At 38.6% G+C, this 10,862-nt stretch overlaps 1 long non-coding RNA gene across 1 annotated transcript in view; it reads left to right on the forward strand.

Annotated features, from left to right (window-relative positions):
* The window catches only part of LOC144017502 (uncharacterized), a 107,582-nt gene extending 99,546 nt beyond the window's left edge, over nucleotides 1-8,036 (forward strand). The window contains exon 6 of the long non-coding RNA XR_013283197.1: nucleotides 7,805-8,036. This is a non-coding gene — a long non-coding RNA (uncharacterized LOC144017502). The remainder of the gene's footprint in view (nucleotides 1-7,804) is intronic.
* The last annotated feature ends 2,826 nt before the right edge of the window (nucleotides 8,037-10,862 follow it).

A 10,862-nucleotide genomic window follows, 5' to 3' on the forward strand; every position in this document is an offset into this window, starting at 1 on the left:
AAAACGGAAGACCGTGCCTTTAAGAACTTAGAAACGAGACAGCAAAGCAACAAGATATTAACGTGATATCATGTTTAAATCACTATAGACAGCACTCTGTGTCCTTATAGCAATTGAGAAGTTAACAACAGAAATAAAACGTGTTCATTTACAAATGTATGCCAATGAAAAGAGACAGACAGACAGACAGACAGACAGACCTTCCCAATGCACCACTGGCTCTGTTTGTTTGTCTTGTTTCCGCATGGTTGCTTTCCCACTGTCAATATTAGCCCCGATTAGAATTCTGCATCATCGGAGATAGCAACTGTGTTTGCAATCTGCTCAAATGGTCCAAATAGGATTCAATGTGTCTATAAATGAAGGACTTATTAAAAGTGAACACTTACTGTTGCGGTCACGGTTAAGTTTGTATGTCAATACATTGTTCATATGCAGAAAAAGGCCTGCACTGTATAGTCACATAAAAGTTTGAAAAGGTAAACCTCGGTTCGTTTTTTTTTTTTTTTTTTTTTTTTTTTTGTGGGGCAAAGTTAAAGTACAAGAACAGTATTTTGTTATTAAGCAGAATATTCCACCTTTTGTCTTTAAGTGGAGAATGTTAGCGCAAAAGGTTCTTGATTATTTTGAGCAACATCTATTTATGCATATCACACCATAATGGATTTTTTTCCCCCCCTCCTACTTACAATGGGGAAATTTGTGCCTAACAACCCAGAACTGAATTAAAATGTAATCCTTGAATCTATTCATCAACTACCGGTAAACATCAATGCAGAAGTTGAAAAATAATGTCTACCTTGCCACCGGTTGTATTAGTCCTAATTATTTACAGTTCTACTGGGAATTATGCAACGCCTTCCAGCATATAACTCCCGTTCCTTTGTAACGAGGGAATATCTGACGGAACCGGTGCCGCTTTCTTCTATAAAAAGAGGATGGAAAGGTCAAGTTGTTTCCCTCATGAGCTCGAGGGTGTCACACTGAACTTCATTCGAGCCTCGCGTGACGCTTCATCGCCATGCACCATATTGGCACGGTGCTGCTATTTCAAGGCGAAAAGCACACATTGCATACACTGTATATAGCAAAGGTGGGAGAAAATCAAATACAGGATGTGCAAGTCACAAGTGAGAATATATATTTTTTTAGAGTAAAATTCATGTTTTAATTAATGAACAATGATGTATTTTGTCCGGAAGTTTTTCAGATAATTTCTTCCAGAAAAAGTCCACCCTATTAATAAAAAAGGAGAATATAGCAACGAAAAAGGGGATATAATGCGAGAATAAAAAGTTACTTTCGTTGTAGCTTCAATCGAATACTGTAAAAAGATCTGTCCTTCTCTCGCTCTTTTTGTTTACATCATATTAGCATATTTGTACATACTGTATAGTAAAATTTGTACATCCCCACTCTATAGTCTAATTTTTTTCAGGAAAATGTTGACATTTATTACGTACAACATTATCAAGAACAATTTCAATTGTCATCAAGAAAATAATGTGTGTTTTTTTAATGGTCATTTTTATAACTATATTTTATTGAGAAAGTAGCACTAATATCAGAAGAGTACGCTTGAGTGGTCACCACTACTAAGTGCCCATGTCACTAGTACTTTTGATACATAAAGTTTTCCGCCAATAAGCAATAACATAGATTTTGAAGAAAGTCCTATACAGTATATCCCCATTCGCATTTGTTCTTTCTATATATATATATCTATATATATATATAATTTTCAATTGTTTTAATTTCTGGTTTCTGATTGTAAAATGGCACACAAGAGGGGGACTGGCGGCGATACTTGAAGTAAAGCCGTGTATTGGCCTAATATCGATACTGATACCTGGTATCATTACAAGTCGTTGCCCATCCCATTTTTTTTTTCTGAGCAAAAAACTAGCATTTTCTCCAGAGGCCCATTTAATGAGCAAGCTTCTACAAGCCACATTGTGCAAGCTCACACATTTCAGGTGGTGCTGACCAAAGTAGCGACGTCACACTGCTACTGCTACATGTTCGTAAGCAGACGGCGAAGTAGAGCGTAACTGTAAGTTGATAGAGCCGTCCGAGTGTGCGCTCCTAACTGGCTGGAGAACCCAATTTCCAAAAGTTGCAAGGCAAGCAAGCGTGACGCGAATCAAGCGGCACGTCAAATAAGGCGTCTCTCGCAGAAGTGATGGTTGTCTGTGCACGTTTTGAAGGTGACTTTACTACTTTACTAATGGCCGTCACACGGCCCTGTGTTGAAACTTGAGTTGATTTGCAGTCACATTTTCTCCCTCTTGCTCTTAAGAGCCATGCATCAGTTAGTGACGCGCGCACGCCGATGCCAAGGTCATTTTCAACGTAAGAATGATAGAGTCTGACATTAAAGCGGTTGCTTGCAAATGGGCAGATGCTTTGCTGGGGAAAGTGGCTTGCCAAGTGTCGGCTTTTATCACCTTGTGGGGCTCGGCTGAGAGGAGTTGGCAGACTTGTGCGGGGAAACTCCCTACACGTTTGTAATGCAGCACACACGCGCTCTCCTGCCTGATCATTAAGAGCACAATGGACACTTGACTTGGGACAAGTCTATTTGGTAGTCCTGCTCAAACTGTACACACAGCTGCAAGGTGTAGTATGTTCCCCCCAGTGTTATGTTCAAATAAGATTTTAACTCTTTATTCGCATAACATCGAGAGGCGTAGAACAAACTTGACTAGAATGCATCGAGAATCACTAGAATGTGGAGATGCACTGAGGAACAGAGGCAATAATCCGACAAACACACACTTCTCGGTTTCGCTTAAATAGACAGTCAATTGATCGGATTGGCTGTGGCTAGACATGTGGGTAACAGGACTGACATGGAATTATCTGATTGGCTGTTGACCAAGTAAAGGGATTAAAGATTCTTGATATCACATAGCTCCTGACATCACATCGCGTTTTTCCAGTTGAAACCAGATGATGGTTACATCAGTTCAAAACAGACACGACCTCACGGTCATGACCCAAACATAACCCTTGCATGACCCAAACTTAACCCTGGCATGACCCAGTCATGACACGCATAGTGTCTGCTGTTATTCGTCTATTGTACTTGTCACATCCCAATCATGGTTCTCCTGTTTTCTGAAGCTGAGCCATGACTGGTTGTTACCTGAGCCCTGAGCAACTGTGATGTCATTTACAGTCAACAAGTGGCAAAATGGCCGCCCCTTGAGATAGATAAAAACAGGTAGATTTCTGCTTAATTCATATTCCGCACGTACAAGACTATTGGGGCTGCATAGAACATATTGTTGTAAAGAATTTCTTTGGGTTGTCTTCAAATAATAGTAATAATTAAAAAAAAAATTACACAAGAAACAAAAGTTGTAAAGGAATAAATACAGCTGAACTATACTTAACTAATGTGGTGGTACCTGTACCACACTTTGAGAACACTACTCGGATGATATGATTTTTTTTTTTTTCTCACTCCACTCCACCAGCAACACTTCTACCCCCTTTAAAATCCTTCCCTCTTGCCTTGTTCACTTCTGCCAGCGTGTGATAGGTGACCTCCTTTGTTTCATTGGTAGCAGAAGGTATCTTCACTCAGAGGAGGGACAAGAGCAGACACAATGAAAGCAGACTGTTAGAGGTCGGGAAGCGCTCGACTCACTGTTATGAAACACTTTCTGGCTTGTCAGTGGAGGAACAAAAGCGGCAGCACATTTCTTTACGTGCTGGCTAATTGCTTGCGGTGTAAAGAGCGTTAGGGTCACACTGAAACTATTTCAATCATTTTATTATGAGAATGAAGTTGTATTGTTATGAGCAGTCTTTTTTTGGAGAATTCAGTCGTATTGTTTTCAATGAAAAGTTGTATTTTATCAAAGATTAAAGATGTGATCTTATAAAAAAAAAAATGTTATATCTAACAAGCAAAAGTTCCCATTTTAGAAGGATAAAGTATATATATTTTTTTAAGAAACAGGTGTAATGTATCAAGAAAAAAAATCTAGTTTTACAAAAACATTTCTTCATCAAGAAAAAAAATCATTATTTCATATGTTAAAAAGTCTTAAATAAAAAATGATTTTTATGGCCTCTAAAAGTCTAAATTTTATGAAAACAACAACTTCATTTTCCAAGAATAATTCCAAGAATTATATATCTATTTTAATAAAAGTAAGATTTTAGGAAATACAAAATACTGTAGTTGTAATGTCACGAAAATTACATGTTTAATCGACATTTTCATGAAAGTCTAATAAAAATAAAGTAAAAATATTAATATAATAAACAATTTCAACAAAATTGTCTCTTACAATGAGTTTTAGAAATAAGTCATAATTTCATCAGAAAAAAAAGTTGTAATCGTATGAGAAAAATATGTGTAATCTTAGATTGTTTTACAAGGAAACGTGTCTCAATTTAATAAAAAAATATTCTTAATTACATGAAAAACATTAGAAAGAACAAAGTTGTGTTTAAAAAAAATGTACATGTTTATTTATTTTAGATTAAAAAAAATATATATTTTTCCCTCATGAAATTAGCTAGGCTTGTTTTATAAAGAAAAGCTAAAAAGAAGAGGAAAAAAAGTTGTTGTTTTTTAAAAAAAGACAGTAAATTGTATTTCTGCAGAATGAATTTGCTTTATTTCATTAAGAAAGAAGTCGTTACGTTAATCTATTAGAATAAAGTAGTGTCAACTTTTTACTGGAGAACATGCGTATAAGAGAAAAGAGCCATCAATAAAAAGTGGATGGAGGTCAATGTGTATAGCCAAGTGATCATCAGCGCTTCAGAGTGTGACCGCTATTGCAATCATTACGCAGACACTACAACACAACACGACATCTAAGCACACCAGTGAGACGCGCACACTTCCCATTAGTTGTTCTTCAATCATCGTTTTATACACGTCGAACACCAAGAGGGAGACACATTTTGTGTACTGCACTTCAATGCCTCACTTTGCAAATGTGTTTGACCACAAAAATGGACCTTTCCGCCTCGTGTCCGCGTAGAACTCGGGGGACGGGAGTAATTCCCAGCTGTGGTGGCTACGTGTTGTTGGTGAGCCACAAGCAATCTGCATCCCCGAGCCAGTTATTGCTTTGCGGCTGAACTCTCACTCCGGTCGCCCAGCGCTCTTATGAGTCCCCGGCTGCGTTTACCAATCTGGAAAATTGTGCATCAGATATGGAAATGGAGAGAACTGGAAGTGGAGAGTCACAACATGCCGACAAGAGCAGAGAAGATCTTTCTGTAATGGTGAAAAGTCACAACGCTAATGTTGCAAATACACAGGGATGGGCAACTTAAATGATAGTGGGGTGACCACGGTTATTCATCAGCGCTATACGTTGGGGCACACTTCCTACTTGAAATTCTGATTTGCTAATCGTGCCGACGTCAGGGAGCGAATTCTGGCTGGATTTGTAAAATAGTGCTCTATCTATGCCATACAGCTAGTGTCCAAAGCGTTTTTGTTGTTGTTGTTGTTGTTTTTTTTTAATGAACCCCAACATTCAATTGTTTGAAAATATACCATTGGGTAAAACGTGGGTCGGTCCTTGCACACGTTGGTGTTGTAAAATAGCAGAAAAAAAATGAGCTCATACTAGCCATGGATTAGCAGGCAACCAGTTCAGGGTGTACCCTGCCTACTGCCCATAGCCAGCTGGGATAGGCTCCAGCACCTCCCGCGACCCTTGTGAGGAGCAAGCGGTTCAGAAAATGGATGGATGGATGAGCTCATATTAAAGAAAAACCCACACAATATTGTGCTATTGTACATTACAGCAATTAAAAATATTATAAAAATATTATATACAAAATATATAAATATAATATATATTGAGTCACTTACTTGCTAATGCAGGCTCACACTGAGTTCACATATTGACTCACAAGCATATTACGATCCCCTTCATTTGGATTTTAAACATATACGGGCCAAAACATGCCTTGTGAAAATTAAGCTGTGCTAAAACGCTAGCCACCAGAAGATGCTAGAACTGCACAGATGGAAATCAACCCGATATTTTTAACAGGTGTGCTGCTTTTAATATTGTGACATGACGACGACGATATATTCTGGCAGTTTTAATATCGCAATATCACGATATTGCCGGTATCGTTACATCCCTACTTCCAACCAGGTGTAGTATAACAAATACGCTATTTTTAAATCGTTTTCCAAAATCCCTATCGTCTGCGAATAACTGAGGTCTACTGAAATATTTTTTATACGTCTTATTTTTTAAAGAATGACTTTATTTTAACAAGACTATCACTTCATAACATGACTTTTTATTTTAAAAAAATGATTTCTTTGTAAATTCACATTTTTTTTTAATGTTAAAAGAAAATAGACTTTCTTGTTAAAAAAAAAAAGAGTAAAATAATAGAACTAAGAATCTAATAAACATGTTTTTGCACATTGTGGCTTACAGACAGTTGATGATTGGAAATAGTAAATTAAAAAAACAAAACAAAAAAAACAGTAAATCTCAAAACAAACACATCATTCATTCTTTGCAGAACAACATAATCAAAAAAAACAACTCCTATAAGATCCTAATAAAATGGAAGTGACCTGTGAAGACCTTTTCATATCCACTTGAGGTGACCCTCCACTTGCTGTCCGACGCAATGCACTATAATTGTGAAGCGCGCAGCAGGGATAAAAATAACAAGGATGAGTCCGCAAAGACCTGCTGTGCACTCAATAAAGCTCAGGTAAGACTGCTATTATTAAAGAGGCAGGCCACTCAGACTCGGATTAAGGTGGGCAAAGCCAATCCGAACCAACATCCTCATCATCCATGCGAGTGTGCGTGTGTTTGGTCATCATGGGTGTGGCTGGAGTGACGGTGATGCAGGTTCATAACAAAATGCTTTTTATCTTCCTTATACAGTCAAACCTCGGTTTTCGATCGCTTCTTTTCTCGACCAAATCCGTTTTCGACCAGAAAATTTGAGAATTTTATGTCTCAGAACTCGTCCGAAAAAAACGGCTCTCGAACTGAAAATAGCCGAGCGTACCTGAACGCGACTCACTCGCCTTAAGTCTGATATGTTCAACTTTAACTGCGTAACTGAGACGAATCCTAAGAATCAGTCTTCGCCAGCAGCGATAGCAGCAGGAAGTCTGACGCTAGCGTGTGCGTCAATGACTGGTGGGTCCTGTTGTCCTTATTTCTTGTCTGTAACCTTCTTGCCAGAATCAGCTATAGCTTGTTCCTTCTAAAATGTTTGTTACAAATGTTTGGGCGGTGTTTCCTCATCCGCACGTTACCACATAGCACTCCTAAATTGATGTTAAGCTGCTAAGTCCGAAACCGGAAGTGTCACCATTTAGTTTCATAATAAGAGCGCATACCGGAAGTGACGTTCTAAATGACGCTAGCTTAACTGCGCTAATTTAATTTGTGTAAATTGTTTCGGATTTCGAACAATTCGCGTTTGGAACAGCCTTCTGGAACGGATTATGTTCGAAAACCGAGGTTTGACTGTATTTTTTTAATTTTGAGGTTTTTTTTCACATTCCTTTGTGGTGTGTTTTGGTGAAATATTTTGTTATGTAGCGCAGTTTATATTGATCCTGAAAGGAAAATATGACATACAGTGTTGTCATTGAACAGTGGCGACATATTACAAAGTTTCACTTAATAAGTCCTTCACCTCTCTGCGGCCGCTTCCTTCAAAGTTGGACACAAGTCCAATTTGATGTTTTACTGCCTTTGGTCGCCGGGCAAACATAAATCTGCCAACCTGTCTTGCTTTTCCTCACTCACTTCTCCTTTTGTCCCTGCAGCTCTTTGGTCTCTCTTCTTCATCTCGCAACACAACGATATAACACAACGATCTTGGCCAACGAATCCGGCGTGGCTGCTAATTGCCAGCACGGCCCGGAACGATGCTAAAATATCAAAGAGACCTTTCCCAGTGTGGAGAATGACAATGTAGACTCGCATGTGCGTGTGTGTGTAAGAAAAAAAAAAGTCTTTCATATTGTGGCGTGTGGAATTGATATTCAAAGCTTCTCTTCCTTTCAAGGCATGTTAAATTATGGAGAGGTAGCAGCATGTGACGTAGATCCGCCTTTTGATTGATAAAAAGTGACTTTGACTGTCACCTTGCATGCGAAAGGTGCCGCGGAAACTTCTAAAGAAATGCGCTCAGACATGCGTGCATGCAGTGACAAAGGACAGAAAAGATAACGGCGCTCTCACTCTGTTTTCTCGGGGATGGGCGGAAACTTGCCCATATTTGGAATGCCAAAAGTTCAGTGAAAGCAGTGTTGACTGATAATGAACATAATCTGCATTGAAATGAAACTAGACCATCCCTGGTGTGCTTTTGTTGCCTCTGATTACACATAGCAGGGTTGTATTTGTTTTGTTTTGTTTTGTTGTGCGTGTGTGTGTGTGTGTGTGTGTGTGTGTGTGTGGGGGGGGGGGGGGGGGGGTGTTGTCTTGGGTCGAAATGGGCAAAAAAAAAGTTGAAGCAGCAAAGTTGCATGCATATGGGTTCATTGACAGATGCTCATTTAATGAATTATCATTACCATTACCAAAAAGAAATGATCAATTTGGGACTTTTATTTTGAAATACATTTAAAGGAGTGGTTTATAAAAAAAGAAAAAAGAAAAAAAAAGAGACAGTTAAGAAAGAACTCATGAGACCAGCTATCAGGCTTGTACTGTCTCACAATCATGTAAAAAAAACAAAACAAAACATAACTTTGATTTAAGTTGAAAATATTATGCAATGCGACCAACCATCACCTGGTACGACCATTGTAGATATGTATGTCCTAAATTCTAGAAAATAGTAAAATTGTAGATTTTAGTAAATAGTAAGAAAGAATAAATATTTTGTATGTTTTTATAATACCGTAATTTCCGGACTATAACTTTTGTCACACGCTTTCAACCCTGCAATTTATACAATGATGTGGCTAATTTATGCATCTTTTCTAACGACCACCAGGGGCGCTCGGTATGTTGATTTTAACCATCCCTGTTAGTTACTACCGTATTGCTGCTGTGGTACTGTCGCGTAACCGGAACAATTTGGAAAGAAAAGATAAGGTAGATTATTAAACCTTTGAAAACTCTTTCTGTGTACCGTCTTTCTTTGCAAATATCTCATGTTTCAATCTGGGCACATGCGGCTTACAGTCAGGTGCGGCTTATGTATGTACAAAATGCGTTTTCCTTTAGAAATGTACTGGGTGCGGATTATAATCAGGTGCGCTCTCTAGTCCGGAAATTACGGTAAATTGACTGTGCTGGCTCTGTTTTGAAATCCATATCGAGCTGTACGCACTGAACACTTCAATCTAAAGTACACTGAACAATGGCATCAGCCACTCTTGTGTAAAATATATATATATATATATATATATATATATATATATATATATATATATATATATATATATATATATATATATATATATATATATATATATATATGTACGTATTATCAGCTCTTAAGACAGGGGAACAAAGGGAAACCTGTTTGATTTTCTTTTCACAAAGGTGAAATCCTGAGAGAGGACCACTTACACTAATGGAAATATACTCGTCTGAGCTATAAGCTTCCAATGAAACCTTCACTAATGCATCGTCTTGATTTCTCTGCTCTCCTGTGTTGGACGAGGAAATCTATAGCTTAGAGAGCCACCCAGTTTCTCTTCGCATAAAGCAGAATAAAAACATGCATGTTTGCTTAATTAATTAAAGACTCTAAAATGTGTGAATGTCACTGATAAGGAAAATGGATGGATGGTTGGAAGTCCTCCTCACTGTGTCCATGTCCACTTTGTATTCATGTTATTTGGCTCAAGATTGAAATATGTTGGTAGTTTGAACCTTTCATCAGTTGTTGGTGTGCTTCAGAGCAGCTTGATTAACTCAACTATTGCGTGAGAGTTGTTTTCGTGTTTACAGGTCGAAGCCTACTCTCCCAAAAACAACATTTTTTTTTTTTATGCGAGACAAGTTCACATAACCTTGTTTCTCCAAATAGCGATGGACACCTGAACTTTTTGATGGTAATAATATACTGCCAACTATTGATTTTGGACTGAAGACAAATTGCACCTTTGAGGGTACAAATTGTGCTCCGATGCTGCAATTTCACTCAGGAAAGTCATGAGACTGTTTTTTGTCGGTAGCTAAACAACTTTCAGGATGTTGAATTCTGTGTTTGTTTACATTGGGATGATGACACCCCGAGACACGCACGTACATTTTCCGATAGTCTTGAAGTTACCGCCCACTGTAATAGAAGTTCATTCTTTTCCACACTGGGGTTGTGGACATCCAATCACAGGGCACATATAGACAAACTAGCATTGACACCTATAGACAAAAAGTTTTCATTGGACCTAGAGCACATTTTCGTAAAGTTGCAGGAAGATAACACGCATTAACACACCATAAAGGAGGACCAGATTCAAACCCAGATCATGTGTTTCTAAATTCATACAAGATGAAGAGCTTGCTGGCGGATTGTGCTTATTTTGCTGTTTCCTCCCAATAAAAGTGTGTTCTCTCTCTCACACACACTTTGTCCACCAATGACTCAGTCTTTCTTCACCTGTCAGCGTCTTTTTCATACACAATCTCTCTATCTCCACCATCACCTCCCTCTCTTAACCCACCCCCCTTTCTCCCTCTCGGCCTGTAGTTGTCCATCAGCGAGACGAGGTCCAGACACGCAGCTATCCTCGGAGGGTTAGACACTGTCTGACAGCTCAGTGCTTGTTATCCAGGCCAGATATAGTGGCGACACGTTGGATTGCAAGCCGTGCACCGAGATGGTCAGAGACTCCGCACGGAGCATATAAACAGCGTGGGCGC

Source organism: Festucalex cinctus, chromosome 4 (assembly GCF_051991245.1).
Source record: "Festucalex cinctus isolate MCC-2025b chromosome 4, RoL_Fcin_1.0, whole genome shotgun sequence".
NCBI classification, from domain to species: Eukaryota; Metazoa; Chordata; class Actinopteri; order Syngnathiformes; family Syngnathidae; genus Festucalex; species Festucalex cinctus.